At 49.0% G+C, this 11,865-nt stretch overlaps 1 long non-coding RNA gene across 1 annotated transcript; it reads right to left on the minus strand.

The window, feature by feature from the left end:
- Positions 1-1,365: 1,365 nt before the first annotated feature.
- LOC146755522 (uncharacterized) lies at positions 1,366-9,290 on the minus strand. The gene is made up of 5 exons (XR_014938018.1): positions 8,732-9,290; positions 6,997-7,068; positions 6,402-6,556; positions 3,493-3,565; positions 1,366-1,785 (listed from the first exon to the last, which is right to left on the minus strand). It is a non-coding gene; the product is annotated as an uncharacterized LOC146755522 (long non-coding RNA).
- Between the last annotated feature and the right edge of the window lie 2,575 nt (positions 9,291-11,865).

The raw sequence follows: 11,865 nt of genomic DNA on the forward strand, positions 1-11,865 counted from the left end.
TCTCAGGCTCACAGACTCCTCCAGACTGTTGCTAGGATTCATTTCCATATATGGTCAATTACCAACCTCTTGTTTTTAGGTCTGCCTTGTACTTTTCTGCGGAGAGAGAAGGGCAATGTTTCCAACAGTCAGTACATTCATTCTGTGCTGTGCTGGGCTCTACCCACCCTGCGTATTTATCTTGTGCTTGTCTCAATTCTACCCATGTCAGAATGCCCCCAGTCTGAACTTAACTCTGTTCAGCAACTTTCTTGGTGGAAAAACTACTTATACAGCTGTTTTACAAGAGGGTTATACATTCAGTTAGGGCCTACACTATGTACTGAAAATACTGGAAACTTCCACTGCAAAAACACAATCTACCTCTCCCATCTGTGCAGCCTTGCAGACCCAGAGCACGCCAGGTTATTTCTGCTTTCATAGCATTTGCATGCTGTAGGGTGAGCAAAAGGTTCTGCTGCTTGATTCTTCTGCAAGAGCTGCCTACCGGCAAATGGTTGCAGGGATGGAGGATGTGACAGAAAGCATTTGTCTCCACAAGAGCAGAGTTACATTCAGTGCAGAGTGTGAGAGTCAGGTTGGTGTGGAAAAGCACTGACACGCTGGGGATGATGCAGTGCTCACATGTCTAACACTCACAGACATTACTGTCAGAAGGATGGTGCTGTGTTGTGCTTCTACCTTTGGCAGCCCCTGGAGAAATGCTGTGGCACACAGAACATTTTTGTATTGCACTGACTGCTGCCATGCAGCATGGATTTAACACACCAAATCCAGAGGAGCGTGACTGCATCTAACTGCCCTGAGAAAAACTACTGTAGCTGAAGAGATGAGGAGGCAGCTGCTCATCTGCAGAACAAGCAGCACTGCCAGACACTGGGCCAGGTGAGCACCTCCTGCTGCAGCGTGATGATGACAGGGCTGGAGACGATCTGCAAAGCCAGCTTCAAAGTGGGAGACATGAGTCAACATGGCAGGAGGACAGAGGTGTTAGGGAGCAGCCAAGGCATCAAAGAGTATCAAAAGGCTTTGAAAGGTATCACAAAGCGACAGCCAGGAAGACTGGGATTATCATGAGCAGCAACCTGGATGCTAGAGATTATTTGCTGCCATACAAAATGGTAGAGATCTTGCTGCAGACATCCTAAAGCCAGGCAAAATGGGAACCCAGAGCTCTGCCTGCACGAACCCCACAGCCATAGCATTGCAAGCTGAGCTGCCTTGCTGTTTGTTGCATTCATCCCAATCCCTGTGAATGAAGACTCGGAATGCAGCCAAGGCGATGATTGAGCATGAGAGTGACTTTATTCAATAAAAGACAGGAGGGCTTGAGAGGTCAAGGGTGAAGATGGGACTCCTCTTGTCAAGATGAGAGTGGCTCAGAGCTGGTGCTGCTGCCTGGTGCCTGGGACTGGCAGCCTGACTCTAAGTCCCCATCTAAGATGCTCAGCTTCACCTCACTGATGCTGCCCTGCTCCTGCATGGTGGTGCTGCTGTTGGGGCACTCGGGCTGTGCTTGGGATGGGCAGCACTGCAAAGGCGCTGGGTCACAATCCAGGCAGGTGACTGTGGTGTCTGGCAGGCTCAGGTCAGGAGCTTCAGCAGAGCCAGGAGATATGAGAGCATGAACGTGGATGAGCCCCTTGTGTCCATCACTGTTACCATGTGGAAGGCTGTCATCCGAATTGCAGCGATTTGTGCTTAATAAGAACTCTCCATTGATGGAAACACACTGCACATCACTACTTGGTTTGGATCGTTGGGGTTGACAAGGGCTCGAATTATCTAGGAAGGCACAGAAACACAAGGGTTAGTGTCAAACGTTTGCAAGTTGAATCATGCAAGAGGTTGCTGATACTTGGTAATAGAGTGGCGGCAGGACGAAGCAAATAAGCTTGAAGCAACAGAGCCACTGTCTTGAAAGTGATCCTCGTGCAGGTCCATAAGTTTTGACTCTGTCTGGACTTCATATGGGGCAGTATGACATCACAAAGGGGTGATATGATGTCACAAAGGGGCATTATGACGTCACAAATAAGCATTATGACGTCACAAAGGGGCATTATGACTTTAAAAAGGGGCATTATGACGTCACAAGGGGGCATTATGATATCAGAAAAGGACATTATGACGTCACAAAGGGGCATTATGATGTAACAAAGAAGCATTATGACATCACAAAGGGGCATTATAACATCACAAAAGAACATTATGATGTCACAAAGGGGCATTATGACATCACAAAGGAGCTTTATGACATCACAAAGGAGCTTTATGACGTCACAAAGAGCATTATGACGTCACAAAGAGCATTATGACGTCACAAAGGGGCATTATTATATCAGAAAAGGACATTATGATGTCACAAAGGGGCATTATGACGTCACAAAGGGGCATTATTATATCAGAAAAGGACATTATGATGTCACAAAGGGGCTTTACGACGTCACAAAGGAGCTTTATGACGTCACAAAGGAGCACTGCGACGTCACAAAGGGGTATTATGACATCACAAAGGGGCATTATGACATCCGAAACTGACATTATGACGTCACAAAGGGGCATTATGATGTCATAAATGAGCTTCATGATGTCACAAAGGGCATCATGACGTCAAAAGGCGCATTATGACGTCACAGAGGGCATTATGACGTCACAAAGGGACAGTATGACGTCACAGAGAAGCATTATGACATCACAAAGTAGCATTATGACATCACAAAGGAGCTTCATGACATCACAAAAGGACATTATGATGTCACAAAAGGGCATTATGACGTCACAAAGGAGCTTTATGACATCACAAAGGAGCTATATGATGTCACAAAGGGGCATTACGACGTCACAAAGGAGCTTTATGACGTCACAATGGAGCATTATGACATCACAAAGCGGCATTATGACATCACAAAGCGGCATTATGACATCAGAAAAGGACATTATGACGTCACAAAGGGGCATTATGACGTCACAAAGGGACATTATGACGTCACAAAGGGGGCATTATGATGTCACAAAGGGGCATTATGATGTAACAAAGAAGCATTATGACATCACAAAGGGGCATTATGACGTCACAAAGGGGTGTTAACATCACCCTGTGCCCAACTCCTCTCTACCTCCTATTGGCTCCCTCTCCCACCAATCCCCGCTCTCCCCTCCCCTTAGCCCCGCCCCCCACCCCCGTTAGGCCCCGCCCTGCCCCTCACACCCCACTCCCTGCCGCCATCTTGCCCCGCTCCGCTCACCCACCTGCCCGGTGTCGCCCGGCCCGAACCGGGAACAGCTGAAGGGACGGGGAGGGCAGCAGAGATGGGGACGGGGTCTAGGGCGGCCATTCTGAGAGACAGCCCTTCTGAGGGCTGAGCTGCAGGGCAGTGGAGAAACCCACCCGTGACCAGGGTCACATCAAAGCTGCATGAGGCTGTGTTACTAAACACAGTGCCACACGGCCTGCAAAACCATGCGGGGGGGACAAAACATGGCACGTACCTGGCAGTGAGATCACCTCAAGCTATCTGCAGCAGTTCCTTGTCGCTTTGCTCGGATGAAATGAGAGCAAAAGCTGCACCGAGGCAGTGGGTGGAGGGCGAGGAGAGGAGAGAGAAAGAGCAGGTCAGTGAGCAGGGCTAAGACAGTCATGGAATAACACACACAGCACAACCGTCCCATCCACTTGCTGCAAGACATGCTGAGTCTCAGGCTACGTGATGCCTGTCCGCCCAGCAACTTTACGATGCTTCCACAACTGAGCAAAGAAGAGCTGCACCAAGCCCTTGGATGATGGATTCCCTGCTCCTGCTGGCTTCAGCCTTCTGCATTCCAATTCCAATCTAAACCATTCCTGCGGTGGTAGTACTTGAATCCTCATTTGGGGCTGGACCTCAACAGGTCAACACATCAGAAATAACACAACGTGCATCTGGAAGACGTGTCTCAAAGCCCAGAAAATCCAACTCTCTGACCTTGGCACAATTCACCAACCAAGAGCCAGGCCTTGACAACTTGGCTGATCTGGGCATGCGGGAGGGGGGCAGACAGTGGACCACAAGTGTCCATTTCCACTGCAGCTCCCTGTAGAGAACAGCACCAATCAGCAGGCGTGAATCAATTCATTCACAAGCTGCACAATGACTCTGTTCTTTACATGATAAAAAAACACACAGAGATTCCTGACCAAAAAGTTGGGAGTTAATAACGACCAAAGAGGTTCCTGTTTCTACGCCTCATCCTCTCACCCCAACTCCTGGGTGATGCCCACAGGCTTCAAGTCAGCTCTCAAATCCACTGAACTCCCGTCACGGAACTCCATCAAAAAGGATGTCACACATGTGACACTTACATACATGAGAACGTATGTATCAGAAACACTGATGCCAGCAGGAGCAGAGAGGCGATTGTCCCCCTGTACTCAGCACTGGTGATGCCACAACTCGAATTCTGTTTCCAGTTTGTGGCCCCTCACTGCAAAAAAGACACTGAGGCATTGGAACGTGTTCAAAGAAGGGCAACAAAGCTGGTGAGGGGTCTGGAGCACAATGGAGCCATATGAGAAGAGGCTGCGGGAGCTGGGAATGTCCAGCCTGGAGAAGAGGTGGCTCAGGGGAGACCTCATTTCTCTCTAAAACTTCCTGAAGGGAGGTTGCAGTGAGCTGGGGGTCGGCCTCTTCTCTCGTGTCATTACTGATAGAACTAGAGGGAATGGTTTCAAGCTGCGGCAGGAGAGGTTCAGGCTGGACATTAGGAAATATTACTTCTCAGAAAGGGTGGCCAGGCACTGGAATGGACTGCCCAGGGAGGTGGTGGAGCCATCCCACCTGGGGGTGTTCAAGGAATGACTGGATGTTGTGTTGAAGGACGTGGTTTATTGGGAGCTATTGGTAATAAGAGAACGGTTGGACTGTTCTTTTAGGTCTTTCCCAACCCTGGTGATTCTATGATTCTGTGATTCATACACTAAGAAGCAAGGAGAGGCTCTTTTATTAAATCTTTCAATAGAGAGAAGAGTTGATATCTGCTTCTCCCAACAACAGAAACACGGAAACAACTTTCCAAGCCCACCTGCCATACAGTAGGCAGAAAACGCACATTGTAAAGGAGCACGCACATCCCCTCTGGCATAAGTCGAGCCCAAAACCCACCTTCAGATCTCTGTGCATTTCCCTTGTTTTACACCAATGCAGCCTCGCTGCAGCTCCGTGGGTGTCACACAAGGCCTGCATGTCCTCTTTCTCCGCAAACCCCACCCTCAGGCCTTGCTCTGTGAGGATTGACACCTGAGCAAAAACAAGCACTAAGAACGAGAGTAAAGCACACTGGATTCGCCCTGGCCTGGCCCAAGCCACAGTCCTACCAGACAGACCCTGGAATGAAAACTGCTCCACAAACCACAGATGGACACCAGCACACAAGAAGTTGATCGGATACAATCCCATGCAAGCACCAAGCCTCCTAAGGAAGCTCTTTGCCATCAGCTCCTTCATCGCCTTTCCTTCTCACCTCAATCTTAAAGTGGCTTCAACATCTGCCAGCACGTCTTACCACGCACCTGCTCATCACACAGTGCTTCAACAGCAACAAATTTGCTTCCGGGGCCCTCCTTCAACTCACTGTGCTAACACTCATGATTCAAATTACACAGAAATCCTAGCAGAAGTTCTCAGTGAGAACTGCACCTAACATTCCTCCTTCTACAAGCAACAGCCACAACAAGTGGTCATGAAAATGCTTTCATCAAAAAGAAGCAGAGACGGCACGGCAGGACAGATGTACTCTGTGTGCACGTCTGAAGCCTTTTGAGAACCTCGTCGTTCTTCCTGCAGGACCCCTGTCTTCTGTTAAAAGCTGAACGGTCCCCAGAGCACCTGTTTCCATCAGCTGCCACCATCCAAAGCAGCCAGTCTTCTTACAGTCACCTGGCCCAAACATCCCTTTTGCTCTACACTTGATTCACAGAATCACAGAATTGTAGGGCTTGGAAGTGATGGGAGCTCGGCATGCACACCATCCTTCCAACAGCACATCCCAGCAGCAAGGGATCACAGCGCTGGCACAGCTGAAACAAAAAGGGTGTGCGAGTTTCCTGTTAGCACTCAGTGTAAACAAATCTACCACTGAGCAACACCGTGAGCCCCCACTCACCTCAGCACAGGTCAACCTGTAACCCCAGCCTTCCCCTATCCATGTGCACATGCACACCCGTGTGCCACCCTGCCTGCTTTGCACACCTCCATGCACACACCGCATCGTGTGCCCTCCTTTGTATTCACAGACGTGTGCAAACCACCCCTGGGAACACGTACGTGCCTACACCTTCCACAAACACCCCTTTGTGTACACCTGTGTGCAACCCAACTCCTCAGCACACGCACACGTTTGTGCCACCCTGTCCACGCACTCACCACGTGCCCTCCAGCATCACTGCTGCCTCCTCTGGTACCAGACCCGCAGATGCTCCAGAGCTCATTAGCATGGACTTCCTTCCTCCCCTCAGCAGCTGCTCCTGCACTCACCTTCATTCCTACTCAGATACCGGCTGCTTCCAGCACCAGCTGACCTGCAAGACACAGAAAGGAAAGGTGGGAGTCATGCAAATCCCCAAGAAGCCCAAGGCTGCATCACCACCACGTATGGCAGCCTCAGGAAGTCAGCTGCAACTACAGACTTTGTCAGAATGGAAACAGGAATCGTCAGTTAATTGTGACCTCTGAACTCATTGCCACCATCAGAAACAGGCACTGAAATCGCTCACTTCACTGCAGCTGGTTACCTCCTGATTTTGGGAAAATGCAGACACGGAATTGAAGGACACCAGCAAAGTGACATCTACTTCATTGTAGGTGGTTAAGCTTGGAAGCAGGACTTGAGCAAGAAAAGCTTCTCAGCTCCTTGTAAGGCACTAAGTGATGGGATGATTTCCCATCCCTGCAGAAATCCTGACCTCTGCCACAGGTGGCTGAGTGACACAAAAGCTGTGTCCTTGGTTCCCAGCCTTACCTTCTCATGTCGTTCATCTTGCTCTGCAGCTCCTGCTCTGAATAGTCTTCTTATATTCCCACATGATGTACCCTGAAATACATCATTTAGTGAGTCTGAACAAAACATAAGACATTAATTGGAACTATGAAGAAATGTCTTTTGCACTTTACTTGGAGAATGTTCCATCCTATAACTTCTGCTCTCAATTGTAACACATGATTTTTTATAAAAAGAAAGATAACAAGTCAGCTCTTCAGTGTGCACATTGATGAACCTTGGTGAAATACAACTTTAAGAAAAGGTAATTTGAAAACTTCAATATTCTTATCAGAATCTCTGCTATTAGTTACCGTTCCAATGTTCTGATCTGATGATGTGTCTCTCAGAGCTGTTTTGTCACTCCCCCCCTCAAATGCACTTCAAGTGCTTTAGGAGCATCACTGGAATTTTGAATAAACTCGATATATCTTAGCAAAGCTGCTACAGCTGCACAACTGAAGTACTTTGGAAAAAAAAGAAATCTTTAATGAACGCTGAACAGTGTTATTTAATTATAATCCAGGTAATTAAATTAATTAAACCAAGGAAATCACCTTCCAGTCACTCAGCTCTCACCAGGGAAATCGCTTCCCTGCCAAGCAGATGCAACCAACACAAGCTGCTACATCACTCTAGGGCCCCACTGAGTCTTCCCAAGGGGTCTCCAAAGGCTTCCCTGTTGACTTCTGGGAACCTGGGAACACTCACATGGAAGCCAGTGCCCCCTAATGTGCCCCAGACGTTTCTCAGGGCCCCACAATTAGCTCTACAGACATCCAGACATGCCCCAGAGCAAGTATGTGTGCTGTAGGGAGCCCAAGAGACATTCCAGAGCACCCTAGTACTCCTCAGTGCACTCATGGATGCTTCACCTGTCTCTAAATATGCCCTACTGGACTTTGTTTTCTCTTCTGGAGCTTTCCTTAGTTCTCAGCTTTGCTTTCTCATGCCATTTATCTCGCTCCACAGCTTTTGCTCGCAATATTCTCTCTTGCATTCCCACCTTCCAACAGAATCACAGAATTGTAGGGGTTGGAAGGGACCTCTAGTGATCATTGAGCCCAACCCCCCTGCCATGGCAGGTTCCCTACACCACGTTGCACAGGTAGGTGTTCAGGCGGGTCTTGAATATCTCCAGAGAAGGAGACCCAACCACCTCCCTGGGCAGCCTGTTCCAGTGCTCCGTCAGCCTCACCGTAAAGAGGTTCTTGCACACATTTGTGCGGAACTTCCTATGCAGAAGTTTCAGCCCATTACCCCTAGTCCTGTCCCCACGCACTACTGAAAAGAGACCAGCCGTGCCACTATGGCCCCCACACCTCAGGTATTTATAAACCTGGATCAAATCCCCTCTCAGCACCGCCAACGACAACCCTCTGCACTCTGCCAGTCAGACAGTTCACGACCCACTTCACTGTCCACTCATCTATCCCATACTTCCTCAGCTTTGTTATAAGGATGTCATGGGGGACAGTATCAAAAACCTTTCTGAAATCAAGGTAGACTACATCTGCCACTCTAGCCCCGTCCACCCAGCTAGTGACATCTTCATAAAAGGCCACCAGGTTGGTCAAGCACGACCTCCCCTTGGTGAACCCATGCTGAGTACTCCTGATAACCTCCTTATCACCCAGTTCTCTGGAGATGGCATCCAGCACAAGCTGTTCCATCACCTTCCCTGGGACAGAGGTGAGGCTGACTGGCCTATAATTACCTGGCTCTTCCTTCTTGCCCTTTTTGAAGACTGCAGTGACATTGGTCATCCTCCAGTCTTCAGGCACCTCCCCAGTTCTCCAAGACCTCTGAAAGATTACAGAGAGCAGCTCAGCAATGACCTCCACCAGTTCTCTCAGCACCCGTGGATGCACCCCATGCACCCATCCCATGTATTTATGGACATTAATGTTTCCTAGGCAATCACAGACCACCTCTTCCCTGACTAAAGAGAAATCTCCTATTGTCCAGACTCTCTCATTAGCCTCCAGGGTCTGGGATTTCTGAGGGAGAGCCTTTTCACTAAAGACAGAAGCAAAGAAGTCATTCAGTGTTTCTGCCTTCTCAGCATCCTCTGTTATCAGAACGCCTTCCTCCCCCCCTTGTTTTTTGTTTATTAGCAAACTATTAATATACTACAAAATAATAGCACTAATTACTAAGTAACATCACCATGCCAGCATCCCGACCACCTGCTTTAGAGATTTCTCCTTCATTTTGTGCAACACTTCAAAAACTGCAAAGGAAAAAAGCAAGTACAGAACCAGGACACCACTTCCCTCAGGATTATACAGTCTCATTCATGTCTGACAGATGGAGGCCCTGACAACAAGAGCTGTGTCTGTCCATAACAAGGACTCACCTCTGCAGGTGCAGGGGCAGCTCTCAGAGAAGCCTTCTTCATTTCTGCTTTCTTCTCTTTTTGTCTTTTGACTGGGAGGTGGTGTTGATCTGCCTGAGGGAAGGGAGGCCCCTTCAGAGGGATCTAGATAAGCTGGATCAACCTCACTGGGCTGAGGTGAATGGGATGTGGTACACCCAGGCCAAGTGCCAGGTCCTGCACTTTGGCCACAATAACCCCATGCAGCGCTATAGGCTTGGGGCTGAGTGGCTGCAGGACTGTGCAGAGGAAATGGACCTGGGGCTGTTGGTCGATGCTCAGCTGAACATGAGCCAACAGTGTGCCCAGGTGGCCAAGAAGGCCCACGGCATCCTGGCCTGTCTAAGAAATAGTGTGGCCAGCAGGAGCAGAGAGGTAATCATCCCCTTGGACTCAACACTGGGGAGGCTGCGCCTCAAGTCTTATGTTCAGTTTGGGGTTCCTCGCTACAAGAAAGTCATTGAGGCACTGGAACTTGTACATGGAAGTCTGTCCCTCGAGCAGCTCCCATTCATCATCAGCTCCCATTCTGAACCCCACTGTGCAAAACAGCAAAACTTCTACTGCAAATGGCTGCAGTCACCAAAGCTCAGCCCACGATCCAGGTATCAGCCTTCTCCCTTCTGTTTTCCATCTTAGCTCATAGTTTTGCTTCCAGAAATGGAACTCCTCTTTAACAGCCAAAACACAAACTAATACATCACTTTCACTGCTCCTTCCCGCACCCCCATAGGAATGGTTACCTGACATCCCCTACAGCACAGCACCTGCTCACAAGTATCATTCAAACTCTATTCTTTCATACTTCTTGAGAGAGGACGGTAAAAACTCCCTTCTGCATGGCGGTAAGGACAGTCTGTCCCCATCACATCACTCTGTGTGCTGAAAGCTGCCATTGGATCTCTTGCAGCCTGCTGGCTGCTGCTCACAAACACTGGGAACTGCACCACACTGATTCTAAAGAGAGAAAGGAAGAAACGCTGGTGGGAATGAGCACCCAAGGTTTGCAGAGATGCTCCAGATTGTGCCAGAGATGGAATATCACAGTGCTGGGACATGATTGATCACTAAGGAAAACACTTGGAAGCACATTCAATCTGCAGAAGCTGTAATTACTGGGCACAGTCAGCTTTCCTATGGCTCATCTGGAGGAGGCGGGTGGTCTCACACATCTGCTCAGGGGCTTCAGCTGAGACACTTGCACAATGCTGGGATCATTCTGATGGAAACTATGTCTTCAGATACCATGGTTAAATCCATCCAAAATGATCAAGCGGAGCCTTAGCTCTTGAGCAGCACTTCTTCCCCACCCTTCACTACTCCAAGCAGCTCCAACAAACTTCTCAGAAGAAATCCAGGCCAGCACAGACCTGGAAGACCAGAACCAAGTGCAGCTGGTGGGACGGCAGTGCCCACTCCTTGCTTCCACCCTGCTCCAGCAGGTTAAGGAGTCTCAGCCTCACTGGCCTTTGACAGCTCAAGACTTTCAGCACCTCATGCCAACATTTCTCACTAAGATACACCTCAGGCATTGAATTCTCTTCTCACTACCTCCTCCCAGTCCTCCCCTAGGAACAGAAACCATTCAGATTCTACAGCAAACTACAGCATCTGCACTGCAAGAGCACACTGAACCACCTGCAACAGTGAAACATGGTTTTGGAGAGTGGGTTTGAAAACACACCTTTAGACAGCTGTCTCCCTGTAGCCAAAAGGAAACCAAGCAGCAAAAGAAGAGTCCAGCCTGAAACATGCCCATCCTACTAGCCCAGGTTTTTCACAGTGAATGCAGAATCCATCCTGTTCTTGAGGTAACAAATGACAAGTGGGTCTCCCCTTGCTCCACCCCTTCTCCTTCAAAGCCAGAAAAAGAAAGAAAAAACAAGCAGAAGAAACCCAGACGTACCTTTCCACACACAGAGCAGAAAGTGGAACAGCAGTTGTCTCCTTCCTGAGACATGGTGGGGAGCATGCCAGAGGAAGCCCAAGTTCTTTGCTTCTCTCCACAGGGACTTCAAGCACTCTTGGCAAGAGCTGCTTTGGTTCTTTCTTCAACTGCTTCCATCACCAGAATCTCCTTTGGAAAAGGAACCCGAAAGAAAGAATCAGCAAATGAAAAAGAATGAGCAATAACCACTTTCCCAGCTTTCTTCTGACATGCAATTTAGACTCTCGACTGGGGCAAGGTCTTAAAATCAGCTGGTTACAAGAACTGTCCCCAAATATATCCAGCTTCTGTACAGCTGCCGTTATTTCTGACAGCGAGTGTAATCACAGAATCATAGAATGGCCCGGGTTGGAAGGGACCTCAAGGATCATGAAGATCAATCACCTCCCTGTCCCTGCTGGCCATCCCCTCTTCTGATGGAGCCCAGGGGACCATTTGCTCTCTGAGCTGCAAGAGCACGCTGATGGCTCACGTTCTGTTTTTCATCCACCAGGACCCCCAGGTCCTTCTCTGGGGGGTCTTCTCT

This window comes from Coturnix japonica, chromosome 32 (genome assembly GCF_054131305.1).
Source record: "Coturnix japonica strain WE chromosome 32, WE-NBRP24, whole genome shotgun sequence".
In the NCBI taxonomy this organism is placed as follows: domain Eukaryota; kingdom Metazoa; phylum Chordata; class Aves; order Galliformes; family Phasianidae; genus Coturnix; species Coturnix japonica.